This window comes from Saccopteryx leptura, chromosome 9, assembly GCF_036850995.1.
Source record: "Saccopteryx leptura isolate mSacLep1 chromosome 9, mSacLep1_pri_phased_curated, whole genome shotgun sequence".
Taxonomy (NCBI): Eukaryota; Metazoa; Chordata; class Mammalia; order Chiroptera; family Emballonuridae; genus Saccopteryx; species Saccopteryx leptura.
Window position 1 is genome coordinate 73,455,706 of NC_089511.1, and position 15,787 is coordinate 73,471,492.

The 15,787-nt window shown below is 40.2% G+C and overlaps 1 protein-coding gene and 1 pseudogene across 4 annotated transcripts in view; both read right to left on the reverse strand.

The window, feature by feature from the left end:
- The window catches only part of MICU1 (mitochondrial calcium uptake 1), a 263,629-nt gene that overhangs the window by 122,034 nt on the left and 125,808 nt on the right, over positions 1-15,787 (reverse strand). The window lies entirely within an intron of this gene.
- Positions 13,538-14,560, reverse strand: LOC136380722 (actin, cytoplasmic 1-like; annotated as a pseudogene).

A 15,787-nucleotide genomic window follows, 5' to 3' on the forward strand; every position in this document is an offset into this window, starting at 1 on the left:
AACAGGCGCCTTAACATTTCTTGCAGCATTTATTTGGTTTTAATGAATTCTTTGAGTTTTGTTTTGTTTTTGTTTCCCACTTTTTATTTCTCCCTCAATTTTAAACAATAGCCTTGTTGGATAGAGAAGTCTTGGTTGTAGGCTCTTGTTTTGCATTGCTTTGAATATTTTTTGCCATTCCCTTCTGGCCTCAAGTGTTTCTGTTGAAAAGTCAGATATTGGTAATGTCAGAGAAAAGGCACCGTAAGGAGCAATACTGATAAATTTCCCCCAAAATTCAACAAAATCTTCAACCATAGACAGAAAAATCTATCCTTGGAGCCTCCAGCAGTTCAACACTAAACTCAAAGGCAGAGGCAACAGCAACCCTATAGCTGGATCATCAGGCTGCTAATTCAGGAAGGAAAGACTAGGAGAGAGGCTCCGGAAAAACGGACTTACTCATTGTCGGAGCCTGCAAATGCTATGAGCCTCGACTGCCAACGGGACTGAAGCCCAATATATGACATTGCTATAGAGACTTATCAACTGCAAACCTCAACCTAAACGTGCCACAGGGGCAGAACCCGGGGTACAGAGTCACCAAACAGGAAGAGGGAGAGAAAAGAAAGAGCAAGAAGATAACCTCTCAAAATCAAGAAAAATCCACAAACTTTATAACCTATCCCATTTTATTATATTTGTTCGTTTGTTTCTCTTATCTTCTTGTCTTGATTATTTTCTTCCTTTTCCAATTTGGTCATTTGAGTCTCTGCCGGTCTTACTCTCTCCTCTCCTTGAACTACACTACCAACAAGTGTTACGACTCTCATTATCTTTCCTTTCCTCTTCCTCTCTCTCTATAAGGGTTGCACTCCAAAACCTTTAACTTTCTCTCTCTCTCTCTTCTTTTGTTCTTTTTGTGTTTGCCTCTTTCTTTTTTTCTCCCTATATATTAGTTTCTTCTTTTCTCCTTTACTTTTCCTCTCATTCAATCCTCAATCACGAACAAATTATTTTATTTGGGACTCAAATTTTTCTTTGTGGTGCTTCGGGGGTTTTTTATTTTGCTTTTTTTAAATTTTATTTATTTTATTTTAGATTTTATTTATTCATTATAGAGAGGAGAGAGATAGAGAGAGAAGGGGGGAGGAGCAGGAAGCATCAACTTCCATATTGCCTTGACTAGGCAAGCCCAGGGTTTCGAACCGGTGACCTCAGCGTTTCCAGGTCGACACTTTATCCACTGCGCCACCACAGGTCAGGCTTTATTTTGCATTTTTAACTCACTAGCAGTGCTCCCAACTCTGGCTCTCCATTTTATCTAGTTTTTACTCCACTCAATACAATAGTAACTTTCTAATATTTTTTTCCTTTTTTCATGTTTCCGCCTTATACCTCTCATTATATCTCTTAGTTAACTATCACTTAAAAGAAAATCATTTTATTCTTGACCCAAATTTTTTCCTTTTTTGCATTTTGTGGGTCCATAACCCCTTTTTTTTGCCCCTTTATAATTTCTCCCCAACTCAGGCCCTCCATTATAGGTAGTTTTTGTTCTATTTAGCACAATATAATTCACAGTTCACCACAATATTCTCTCAAAAAGGAGGGGAGGGGAGAGGAGTGAAAAAAAAAAGGGAAATAATTTTTAAAATTTTTTAATTTTTTAAAACTTCTTAATCTTTATTAATTCTCATTAGTACTATCAACAAAACCACCTTCAGATGCCATTAAGGAAAAGGAAATAGAATATCATGGATACAAAAGACAGAGAGGTAGTGCAAATAGATGAGAAAAAGTCTATGGAGAAAAAATTTAATATATTGGAAACCTTGAAGCTAAATGACAGAGAATTTAAAATAGAAATCCTAAAAATACTCAGAGATACACAAGAAAACACAGAAAGACAATTTAGGGAGCTTAGAAAACAACTCAACGAACACAAAGAATATATTACCAAGGAAACTGAAACTATGAAAACAATTCAAACAGAGATAAAAAACTCAATTTACGAGCTGAAAAACGAGGTAACAAGCTTAGCTAATAGAACAGGCCAGATAGAAGGTACGATTAGTGAAATAGAAGACAAGCAACTTGAGGCACAACAGAGAGAAGAAGAAAGAGACTCAAAAATTATAAAAAATGAGAAAGCCCTACGGGAATTGTCTGACTCCATCAAGAAGAATAACATAAGAATAATAGGTATGTCAGAGGGAGAAGAGAGAGAAAATGGAATGGAGAACATATTCAAACAAATAATAGATGAGAACATCCCAAGCCTGTGGAAAAAACTAAAGCCTCAAATTCAAGAAGCAAACAGAACTCCGAGTTTTCTCAACCCCAACAAACCTACTCCAAGGCATATCATAATGAAATTGGCACAAACTAATGACAAAGAAAAAATTCTCAAGGCAGCCAGGGAAAAGAAGGATACAACATATAAAGGAAGGCCCATTAGATTATCATCAGATTTCTCAACAGAAACTCTACAAGCTAGAAGAGAGTAGACCCCAATATTTAAAGTCCTGGAAGAGAGAAACTTTCAGCCAAGAATACTATACCCATCAAAGATATCCTTCAAATACGAAGGAGAAATAAAAACATTCACAGGTACAGAAAAGATGAGGGAATTTATCATCAGAAAACTCCCACTCCAGGAATTACTAAAGGGGGTTTTCCAAACAGATACAAAGAACAAAACAAAACAAAACCACAAGGAAAAGCTCCACCAAGAAAACAATAAAACCAAATTTAAACTGTGACAACAAAAACAAATAAAAAAAGGGGAGAGGATAAAAATTAACAGTAGCGAAGGACGCTGGAGCACAGAAGTACTCACAAGATAGTGCATTACAATGACCAGGGTAGGAACCCTTTTCATTACTTAATGGTAACCACCATTGAAAAAACCACCACAGAAGCACATGATTTAAAAAAGATAGCAACAGAGGAAAAAATACAACCAAACAAAACAAAAGAGAAGAATCAAACAAGACACAAAACTGACAGAAAGCAATGTATAAAATGGGAATAGGGAATCCACAAGTGTCAATAGTTACACTAAAGGTAAACGGATTAAACTCACCAATCAAAAGGCACAGAGTAGCAGAATGGATTAAAAAAGAGAATCCAACTGTATGCTGCCTACAAGAAACTCATCTAAGTAACAAGGACAAAAACAAATTCAAAGTGAAAGGCTGGAAAACAATACTCCAAGCAAATAACATCCAAAAAAAAAAATAAGCAGGCGTAGCAATACTCATATCTGATAATGCTGACTACAAGACAGCAAAAGTAATCAGAGATAAAAATGGTCATTTCATAATGATTAAGGGGAAGCTATCAAGAGGACATAACAATTCTTAATATATATGCACCAAGCCAAGGAGCACTAAAATATATAAGACAGCTACTTATTGACCTAAAAACAAAAACTGACAAAAACACAATCATACTTGGAGACCTCAATACACCACTGATGGCTCTAGATTGGTCATCCAAACAGAGAATCAATAAAGATATATTGGCCTTAAACAAAACACTAGAGCACCTGGATATGATAGAAATCTACAGGACATTTCATCCCACAGTGACAGAGTATACATTTTTCTCCAGTGTACATAAATCATTATCAAGAATTGACCATATGTTGGGCCACAAAAATAACATCAGCAAATTCAGAAAAATCGAAGTTGTACCAAGCATATTTTCTGATCATAAAGCCTTGAGTAGAATTCAACTGCACAAAAGAGGAAAAAACCCCCCACAAAAATATAAAAACTAAATAACATACTTTTAAAAAATGAATGGGTCAAAGAAGAAATAAGCGCCGAGATCAAAAGATATATACAGACAAATGAAAATGACAATACAACATATCAGAATCTATGGGATGCAGCAAAAGCAGTGAAAAGAGGGAAGTTCATATCACTTCAGGCCTTTATGAACAAACAAGAGAGCCCAAGTAAACCACTTAATTTCATACCTTAACGAACTGGAAAAGGAAAAACAAAGACAACCCAAAACCAGCCGAAGAAAGGAGATAATAAAAATCAAAGCAGAAAAAAAAATCAGAGCAGAAATAAATGAAATAGAGAACAGAAAAGCTATAAAAAAAATTAATAGAACAAGGAGCTGGTTCTTTGAAAAGATCAACAAAATTGACAAATCCTTGGCAAGACTTACCAAGGAAAAAAGAGAAAGGATTCATATAAAAAAATCCAAAATGAAAGAGGAGAAATCACCACGGATATCATAGATATACAAAGAATTATTGTAGAATACTATGAAAAACTTTATGCCACTAAATTCAACAATCTAGAAGAAATGGAGAAATTCCTAGAACAATATAACCTTCGTAGACTGAGTCAAGAAGAAGAAGAAAGCCTAAACAGACCAATTAGTGGAAAAGAAATAGAAAAAAACTATTAAAAACCTCCCCCAAAATAAAAGTCCAGGCCCAGACAGTTATACTAGCAAATTCTATCAAACATTCAAATAAGACTTGGTTCCTATTCTATTCAAAGTCTTCCAAAAAATTGAAGAAGAAGCAATACTTCCAAACACATTTTATGAGGCCAATATAACTCTCATACCGAAACCAGGCAAGGACAACCCCCAAAAAGAAAACTACAGACCAATATCTCTAATGAATACAGATGTTAAAATACTAAACAAAATACTAGCAAATCGAATACAACATATTAAAAAATAATACATCATGATCAAGTGGGATTCATCCCAGAATCTCAAGGATGGTTCAACATACGTAAAACGGTTAATGTAATACACCATATCAACAAAACAAAGAACAAAAACCACATGATCTTATCAATAGATGCAGAAAAGGCATTCGATAAAATACAACACAATTTTACATTTAAGACTCTCAACAAAATGGGTATAAAAGGAAAATATCTCAACATGATAAAGGCCATATATAATAAACCATCAGCAAACATCATATTAAATGGCAAAAAACTGAAGGCTTTCTCCCTTAAATCAGGAACAAGACAGGGGTGTCCACTCTTTCTACTCTTATTTAATATGGTACTAGAGGTTCTAGCCAGATCAATCAGACAAGAGAAAGAAATAAAAGGCATCCATATTGGAAAAGAAGAAGTAAAGGTATCACTTTTTGCAGATGACATGATCCTATACATCAAAATCCCAAAGAATCTACAAAAAAACTACTAGAAACAATAAGCCAATACAGTAAGGTCGCAGGATACAAAATTAACATACAAAAGTACATAGCCTTTCTATATGCCAACAATGAAACATTTGAGAACGAACTCAAAAAAATAATCCCCTTCAGGATTGCAACAACAACAACAAAAAATACCTAGGAATAAACATAACAAAGAATGTAAAGGACCTATATAATGAAAACTACAAAGCATTGTTAAGGGAAATCGAAAAAGATACAATGGGATGGAAGAATATTCCTTGTTCTTTGATAGGAAGAATATGATCAAGATGACCATATTACCCAAAGTAATATACAAATTTAATGCAATTCCCATCAAAATTCCAATGACATTTTTTAAAGAAATGGAACAAAAAAAATCATCAGATTTATATGGAACTATAAAAAAACCCCGAATAGCTAAAGCAATCCTAAAGAAAAAAAACAAAGCTGGAGGCATTACAATACCTGACTTCAAACTATATTATAGAGCCATGACAATTAAAACAGCATGGTGGCAGAAAAATAGACATTCAGAACAATGGAACAGTATAAGAAGTCCAGAAATAAAACCACATATATATGGTCAAATAATTTTTGATAAAGGGGCCAACAACACACAATGGAGAAAAGAAGCCTCTTCAACAAATGGTGCTGGGAAAACTGGAAAGCTACATGCAAAAGAATGAAACTTGACTACAGTTTGTCCCCTTGTACTAAAATTAACTCAAAATGGATCAAAGACCTAAGTATAAGACCTGAAACAATAAAGTACATAGAAGAAGACATAGGTTCTAAACTCATGGACCTTGGTTTTATAGAGTATTTTATGAATTTGACTCCAAAGGCAAGGGAAGTGAACGCAAATATAAATGAATGGGACTACATCAGACTAAGAAGTTTTTGCTCAGCAAGAGAAACTGACAACAAAATAAACAGATTACCAACTAAATGGGAAATGATATTTTCAAACAACTGCTCAGATAAGGGCCTAATATCCAAAATATACAAAGAACTCATAAAATTCAACAACAAACAAACAAACAATCCAATAAAAAAATGGGAAGAGGACATGAACAGACACTTCTCCTAGGAAGAAATACAAACGGCCAACAGATATATGAAAAGATGCTCATCTTCTTTAGTTATTAGAGAAATGCAAATCAAAACTGCAATGAGATACCACCTCACACCTGTTAGATTAGCTATTATCAACATGACAGGTAATAGCAAATGTTGGAGAGGCTGCGGAGAAAAAGGAACCCTCATTCACTGTTGGTAGGACTGTAAAGTAGTACAACCATTATGTAAGAAAGTATGGTGGTTCCTCAAAAAACTGAAAATAGAACTACCTTATGACCCAGCAATCCCTCTACTGGGTATATACCCCCAAAACTCAGAAACACTGATATGTAAAGACACATGCAGCCCCATGTTTATTGCAGCATAGTTCACAGTTACCAAGACATGGAATCAACCAAAAAGCCCTTCAATAGAAGACTGGATAAAGAAGATGTGGCACATATACACTATGGAATACTATTCAGCCATAAGAAATGATGACATCGGATCATTTACAACAAAATGGTGGGATCTTGATAACATTACATGAAGTGAAATAAGTAAATCAGAAAAAACCAACAACTGCATTATTCCATACATAGGTGGGACATAAAAACGAGACTAAGAGACATTGACAAGAGTGTGGTGGTTATGGGGGGGGGGGGAGAAGGGATAGGGGAGGGTGAGCGGGAGGCCCACAAAGAAAACTAGATAGAAGGTGACGGAGGATAACCTGACTTTGGGTGATGGGTATGCAACATAATTGATCGACAAGATAACCTGGACATGTTTTCTTTGAAAAAAAATGAAAGAAAGAGAAGGAAATTAGCTTTTAATTATACTGCAACATAGGGAAATATGGCTAACAATGTGGCAAGTGAAAAAAAACAGTTGTGACACAGTATTATGTACAATATAATATTCTTTTGAGAAAAAGTGTATGTACATATAAGTTTATACACATTGAGAATAGATTAAAAAGGAGAATATATACCCCTAAAGAAAAAAGTCAGATATCATCCTTATGGGGGCTCCTTTGTAGGTGATTGATTGCTTTTCTCTTGCAGCTTTTAGTATTCTTTATTTCTTAGCTTTGTTATTTTAATTATGATGTGTCTTGGTGTAGGTCTCTTTGGGTTCCTCTTTAATGGTATTCTCTGTGTTTCTTGAACTTGTGTGACTTTTTCCTTCATCAATTTAGGGAAGTTTTCAGCTATGATTTCTTCAATCAGATCCCTTGTTCTTTCTCTTCTCTTTCAAGTACCCCTATGGTGCAGATGTTCTTTCTCTTCATGTTGTCACAGAGCTCTCTTAGAATTCCCTCAGACTTTTTGATCCTCTTTTCTTTTAGATGTTTTGCTTCCATTTATCTTATCCTCTAAATAACTGATTCAATCCTCTTCTTCATCCAGCCTGCTTTTAATTCCTTATAGTGTATTCTTCATTTCTGATACTGTATTTGTCATTTCTGTCTGATTCTTTTTTATGATTTCAATGTCTTTTTTTGTTTGTTATTTTAGAGACAGAGAGAGAGTCAGAGAGAGGGACAGACAGGGAGGAACAGAGAGAAATGAGAAGCATCAATCATCAGTTTTTTGATGCAACACCTTAGTAGTTCATTGATTGCTTTCTCATATGTGCTTTGACCATAGGGCTACAGCAGACCGATTAACCCCTCGCTCGAGCCAGCAACCTTGGGTCCAAGCTGGTGAGCTTTGCTCAAACCAGATGAGCCCATGCTCAAACTGGCAAACTTGGGGTCTCAAAACCATGTCTTTGGCATCCCAGTGTGACGCTCTACCTACTGTGCCACCGCCCAGTCAGACTCAATGTCCTTTTTGATGCCAGCAATCTCTTTATTTATGTGCTCATTATGTCTGTCTATTGTTGCTGTAAGATCCTTGTGCATCCTAACAATCATTATTCTAAACTCTGCATCTGGTATCTTGTTTATTTCCATCTTATTCAGTTCTTTTTCTGGGGATTTCTCTTGATTCATTTGGATTGCATTTCTCTGTCTTCCCTTTTTGTCTTTGTATAGACTGCTCCTTTGAATGTGCTGTTTGTGTAGCTAGCTGAGTATAGGGTTGGTGTTGTCTGACTCCAGCTTTCAGTTGTGTTGTTTCTGGATCTTCTTGGGTTGGCTTCAGCTGTTGTTTGTAATTTGCTGTGGGCTACTTGTTTGCTGCGACTGCTCTTTTTGCTATTTGTGACAGCATTTTCTATGCCTTAGCTGGGTCAGGTTTGAAAAGCCCTTCCTTAAGATACCACTTTAATTAGGGTTGTTAGGTCCTGAGCTGATGCTCTCCATATCTGGCTGCTGGATGTAACCGCCCTGGACCTCTCCGGCCATAACCTGGTGCAGACCAGTGGGGTCATTGCTTATGACTGGCCCTTAGCAACCTTCTTGGAGCTACAGGCAAGCCAGAATTTGTGGCTGCCTCTGGTGGGCATAGATGCTGTTGTAAATATCAGCTGCATTCTTAGGCTCGCTTTTATCTACTCTTGGCAGTGTGTGTGGCCTCTATTCCCGAGGTGTGGTCTTTCCGCTGGCCTGCTGCTGTTGCCGCCTCCTCGAGCAATCGAGCACAGGCGCTGCCAGGAGCGCAGGTTCACAGGCCACAGCTTGGGCTGTCCCGTGGGCATGCCGGCTGACTTGCTGGGCTCCGCACCCCCATGGGAGCGGGTGACACCTTACCTTGCCAGGCTCCATCCCCTGCTGCTGCATGGGTTGCCTCGCTGGGCTCCGCCCCCTGCCACGTGGGCCAATTGCCATGCCCGCAGCCCAGCACTCCCGCCCTTCAGAAGGTACTCAGCTATTTGGGGGGGGGGGTGTAGCCCAGACCTCAGCACTCAAAACCTGTGTCCCTGATGTGCCCCCTGCTTCTAAGTGACTCTTTGCACTGACTGGAGCAGGAGAGCCTCTGGTGGGCGGGATAATTGCTTCCCTTTGCTGCCGTTGGTTCTCCCAGGAAAAACGGCCACTTTAGGTTTTGGGAGTGACCCAGTACAGGGGTCAGAGTGGCTCTCCCCACAGTCTCTCCCTGTGCCCCTGACACTACACTCTCCTCTTGTAATTCCAGTCCTCTTGGCACTCCCTGCTTCTAGAGCCCCTGGTAAGTGGCTATGAATGAGGTTTTCGGCGGGGTCCCTTTAAGATGGAGCTTGGGTTTGAGAGTTCTGTCTCCCTCTCGCAAACAGTAACCCAGCTCTTCGTTCAGCTAAATACTTTCCATATGCCTCCTCTAGTCTTGGGCTCCAGGCTGGGGTTCCGGTCCTGGGGCAGAGGACTCACAGCTCTCCAGGCAACTGACCCCGCCGTGAGAGACCCTCTGGGCCATCTCTCATTCCTGTGAGCAGGGCCACCCTTTCCGCATCATTGCTCTTCCTACCAGTCTCAGTGTGGTTTCTTCAGTGATACTTGGTTATATAGATTCCTCTTAGTTTAGTCCAAAGTTGGTTTTTCAATATGATTGTTCCTAAGTTAAGTTGTAATCCACTTTGGTTCTGGGAGGTGGGAGTTGTAACATCCATCTACTCCGTCGCCATTTTCTCTTTGCCCACCATGGTTGACAATATTAATTGAACTTTTCTTTTTCTCATGTAGAACCCAAATCTAATCCTGTGGAGCTCTTAAAAATTGTCATAGTTTAATTTTCTAGAGAAATAAAAAATATATCTGCTTCACTTATTTGATAGCCCTCTAAATACATTAAAAATGTATTTTCATGTCTCTGCTAAGGTTTCTCAGAGTAAACTTCAACATCCTAATAGCCCTCCTCTGGGGTACTTCAGATGGTCAAAGCTTACCATAAACACTGTATTCTAAATACAGTAAATTCTGGAATGAGTTATCCTTTCTAGAAATAACAGAACTGCTTCTTTGTAGACTCATGTAGCAACATTATTCCTATATAAGGGCATTAGTATATTGCTTTCTACATCCCATTAGGCCTAGGGAAAGGGGGAAAATTTATAAGATTAGATTTCAAAGAAAGTCCACCTTCCTCAATTCTTCTAAATTCTTCCAAGTATGATGGTTAGGTACAGTCTGGAAGAAATATTTCTGCACTTCATACAGAGTGGGGGAAAATGTTTGGTTAGCAGACATTTGATCCTGTCCAAAATGTCCACAGGGACATTTGGTCCAGGCTGACCCATCTGCCTCCCCCATGAACCATTACAAGCTAGGCTGCAGAAGCAAGAAGGGTTATTATTGGCAATATAGCCACAACAAAAGTATTGGACTAATAAAACTTCACAGTATTTTTCATGTATGAACCCTGTAAGCCAAAAGTAGAAATAAACATACATTATGGATTCTCTGAAATTAGGGAAGTTTTCTAAGTGTGGACACTTTGCTTTCTCTCTCTTCCCCCCCTGAGCTTGATTGGTTCGAGCAAGTTGGCCTTGGGTGCTGAGGATGGTTTGGTGGCCTCTGCCTCAGGCCCTTAAAAATGGCTCAGATGCTGAGCAATGGAACAACAGCCCCAGATGGGCAGAGCATTGCCCACTAGTGGGCTTAATGGTGAATCCTGGTTGGGGCGAATGTGGGAGTCTGTCTCTCAGCCTCCCCTCCTCTCACTAAACTTAAATAAACAAACAAAACTAAGTGTGGACATTTAGGACAGGACCAAATATCAAGGACCTTTTGGCAGGGAACAAATGCCTCCATGGATGTTTTAGACAGAACCAAACATACTCCAAGGAAAAGTTACCATGGTACGATGTGTTGTAATTGTACTACAGCATTTCCTTGGGATGACAGTTTCAGAAGGGTGCTACACAAAATGAAAATATAAGAATTATTTTAAACATACTTAAGAGCAGATCAATTTTCTTTTCACTGACCTAGACTGCAGCTGCTCTGTATATATACATGTATATGTGTTTTTGTATATGACTTGCTGACCAAGATGTAGATGGAAGAACCAAATAAAAAGATAAATATTTATGTAAATATTGTCTACTTGCTCTGGTTAGGACTTTCAGTACTATGCTGAATAAGAGTGGTGAAAGTGGGCACCCTTATCTTGTTCTTGATCTTAGTGGAAAGTTTCTAACCTTTGAAGGTTGATGTTAGCTGTTTGTCACAAATGCCCTTTATTATGTTGACCTATGTTCCTTTTATGTCCAATTAGTTGCATTTTTATAATAAAAGAATGCTGATTTTTTTCAAATAGTTTTTATTCATCTATTGAGATGATCACGATTTTTGTCTTTAATTCTATTAACGTGGCATATCTCACTGATTTGCATGTTTAATCAACCTTGCAACCAGGATAATTCCCATTTGATCATGGTGTATGATCCTTTTAATGTGATGTTGAATTTGGTTTGCTAATATTTTGTTGAGAATTTTTGCAAATATATTCATCAGAGACATCGGCATATAGTTTTCTTTCTTGCATTATCCTTACGTAGGTTTGTCTTCCTGTGGCTGCACAGTCTTTCTATAGGTGTGCACATGGTACCAGAGGCCGGTGAAGGTGGTCAGGCCAGTGGAATACAGATAGAGAGGGCAGCTGCAGGTGCCAGCAGTGCAAGTCAGCGACAGGATATAGGGAAATATCTGGGCCCACAAGAAGCTGTAGGGGACTTGGTTACTGGTGTGCACTTCCATGGCTACAGGATCATGCCACGGGTATGCACACAGCATGAGGCCAGTGACAGGCATCACACTGGTGATGTGCAAGAGCACAGCTAGAGGGGTTAGCCCTGAGCGCATGCACAACAATGGGAGTCAGCCACAAGGGTCTGGGCTGGAGTCTTGCATTTGTTCAGCCTCACAGGTCTGGGCTGGGTACTGGTTTGGGTCCCAGGCTCAAACAGGATAGGTAGGATTCACTGCATAATAATATCTTGACGAAGCCTGAGCAGGTGGTGGCGCAGTGGATAGAGCATTGGACTGGGATGCTGAGGACCCAGGTTCGAGACCCTGAGGTCGCCAGCTTGAGCGCGGGCTCATCTGGTTTGAGCAAAAAGCTCACCAGCTTGGACCCAAGGTCTCTGGCTCGAGCAAGGGGTTACTTGGTCTGCTGAAGGCCCGTGGTCAAGGCACATATGAGAAAGCAATCAATGAACAACTAAGATGTCGCAATGCGCAATGAAAAACTAATGATTGATGCTTCTCATCTCTCCGTTCCTGTCTGTCTGTCCCTGTCTATCCCTCACTCTGACTCTGTCTCTGTATAAAAAATAATAATAATAATAATATCTTGACAAAAATGGGTAAAATTTTTAGGGAGTCAGCAGTGGCTGTACAGGTCTTTGTTTCTTCACTGGTAAAAGCTCCAGGGGTCGTGTATAGATCAGGGCACTGGGAATCTCAGGTGCCTCCACAGTCTGGCTGGTATTGATATCCTCTGCTTTTCTTTTTTATTTCTAGTGGTCTCTGTATGTTGCAACTTTGCTGGGTGAAGCTGAAGCAAGTTCTTTGTGCGGTGCTCTGAACCACTGGAGAGGTTGGCTGCTTACCCTTCTCTTCCAGTGAGGGGAACTCTTTTCAAGTGTAGAGTGCCTCTTGGTGCTGAGCAATAATGCCTTGGGGGATAGGATGATGGCAAGCAAATGAAGCTACTCTTACTTCCCTTTTTGTGTTTATTCTTCTTTTTTGTTCCACTGTGTTGCTGAATTTTCTCTTTTTTTGGTGACAGAAAGAAAGTCAGAGAGAGGGACAGATAGACAGGAGGGGGGAGAAATGAGAAGCATCAATTCTTTGTTGTGGCACCTTAATTGTTCATTGATTGTTTTATCATATGTGCCTTGAAAGGGCGGCAGTGGGGAGCACAGCAGAGCGAGTGACCTCTCGCTCAAGCCAGCGACCTTGGGTTCAAACCAGCGACCTTGGACTTTTAGCCAGCAACCTTTGAGCTCAAGCCAGAGACCATGAAGTCATGTCTGTGATCCCACGCTCAAGCTGGTGAGCCCGTGCTCAAGTCAGATGAGCCTGCGCTCAAGCTGACAATCTTGGGGTTTTGAACCTGGGTCCTTTGCATCCCAGTCCAAGGCTCTATCTACTGCACTACCACCTGGTCAGGCTGTGCTGCTGAATTTTCTTAAATGAACACTTGAGCTCAGGGTGTTAAACATATACCAAGGGAATAGTTAACATGAATACAAGGTCAAAATCAGCAATGAGGTCTATAATCCAGTGCTGAGATCAGATACAAGCTTCAAGGACAATTTCTTTTCAAAGGTGTATTCCAGTTTCACAAGGCCAACACGAGATGTATACATTTGCCAGGGCAAATTTAGATTTGACCAACTCATGCAGAAAATGCTATGCATCCACCCACAGTCCATTTAGAAGCATTTACAGTGGATGATGGAGGGGCCTGACCCATTGTACCCCTGCTTGCTGACCTCTTCTGGAAGGTGGACAGCAAGGCCAGGATGGAGCCACTGATCCATACCAAGTACTTGCGCTCTGCTAGAGTGATGATCTTTATCTCCATTGTACTTGGACCCAGGGCCATGATCTTCTGTATCCTGTCGGCAATGCCTGGGTACACGGTGGTCCCACCAGACAGCACCATGTTGGCATACAGGTCCTTCTGGATGTCAACGTCACAATCCATGATGAAGTTGTATGTGGTCACATGGATGCTGCAGAACTCCATACCCAGGAAGCAGGGCTGGAAGAGTGACCATGGTGCATTATCCTTACTGCCAATGGTGATCACCTGCCTTTCAGGCAGCTGGTAACTCTTTTCCAGGGAGGAGGAGGATGTAGTGGTGGCCATCTCCTGCTCAAAGTCCAGGGCAGCATAGCAGAGCTTCTTGTCATGTAATTTCCTGCTCAGTGGTGGTGGTGAAGCTGTAGCCACGGTCTGTGAGAATCTTCAGGAGGTAGTCGGTTATGTCCTGGTCAGCTAGGTCCAGGTGCAAGATGACATAGGGGAGGGTGTAGCCCTCAGAGAGGGGGCCAGAGTGGGTGACCCTGCCTGTGGAGTCCATAACAATACAAGTGATGTGGCCAGAGGTGTACAGGAACAACGAGCCTGGATGGCCACATACATAGCCAGCTTGCTGGAGAAAGGTCTAGAACATGATCTGAGTCATCTCTCAGGGTTCAGCAGTGCTTTGGTCAACAGTGTCAGGTGCTCCTTAGTGCCATATCTTCTCTAAGTCATCCCAGATGGTGACGATGCTGTGCTCGATGGGGCACCTGAGGGTCAGGATGCCATGCTTGCTCTGGGCCTCATTTCCTACCTAGCTGTCCTGCTTTCTGCCCACCATGCTGCCCTGGTGTCAGGGGTGCCAGGCAATGGAAGGGAGAATAGCCTTGGGGGGGGGGTCATCCTCAGCAAAGCCAGCTTTGCACATGCTCATCAATACATTGTAAAGATTTTTCTATGCTAATAAATCTCTGCATTATATACATTAAGTGCTATAATAAATTTCATTGCATAAAGTTATTGTAATTTGTTTAGCCATCGGTTGATAATTGAGTTTTTTCCAATTTATTTTTTGACCATCAGCATCATTATAAATATAACCATTTTATATAGCCCAAACTTGTAGAAATGGAATTTCTGGGCAAAAGGGTACTTATGAAAGTATTTTTTTGTGACTGTGACAGAAACAGAGAGACAGACAGAGAGGGACAGACAGGAAGGGAGAGAGATGAGAAGAATTAATTCTTTGTTGCAGTACCTTAGCTGTTCATTATTTGCTTTCTCTTATGTGCCTTGGGGGGACTATAGCAGAACGAATAACCCTTTGCTCAAGTCAGCAACCGTGGGCTTCAAGCCAGTGACCTTTGGTCTCAAGCGAGTGACCATGGGAGTCATGTCTATGATCCGACACTCAAGTCAGCGACCCCACGCACAAATTGGTGAGTTCGCACTCAAGCCAGATGAGCCCACGCTCAAGCCAGCAGCCTCGGGGTCTTGAAACTGAGTTCTCTGCATCCCTGTCTGACACTCTATCTACTGTGCCACTGCCTAGTCAGGTATGGAAATATTAACATTTGATAACCACTGTCAAGATTCTAAAAAGGTATGCCAATAATTTATGCTTTTACCAAGACTAAAAGCAATTAAATTTTTGTTATTCCAGTAGTTAATTCTAATGCACACATAATTTTAGTACACCATGGATTTGGCAGTCAAATGAGAGAAAAAAAAAACTGTCCCTTTAAAAGATGCAATCAACTCTAATCTTCATTACAGTTTCTTGGCATTCTTTAGACCTTTGAGAGTGATCTGTTTAGGGAACACTTTGTTCACCTCACGTAGTTTTGAAGAATTAGCCCACTTTTAATTTAGCTAAGTCAGTATAACTGTACGGCAGACCTAGGGGATAAAGCTGCCCCAGGTCCAAGGTACAGCTATGGTGCTTATACTCTGTACAGCTCCTAGGCAAACACTTAACTGTGATTACTGGTCAGTTACAGGATTGCTGGGGCCCCATTAAAACAGGAGGGGTTTGGGAAATAAGGAGTTAAATTGCTATTCCTAACATCACTTACTGGAAGGAAATGATTAGAAGACCCATGGTTCTACTCTAACAAATTCTGACCATAAGAAAAAACACTGAGCAATTAAATGT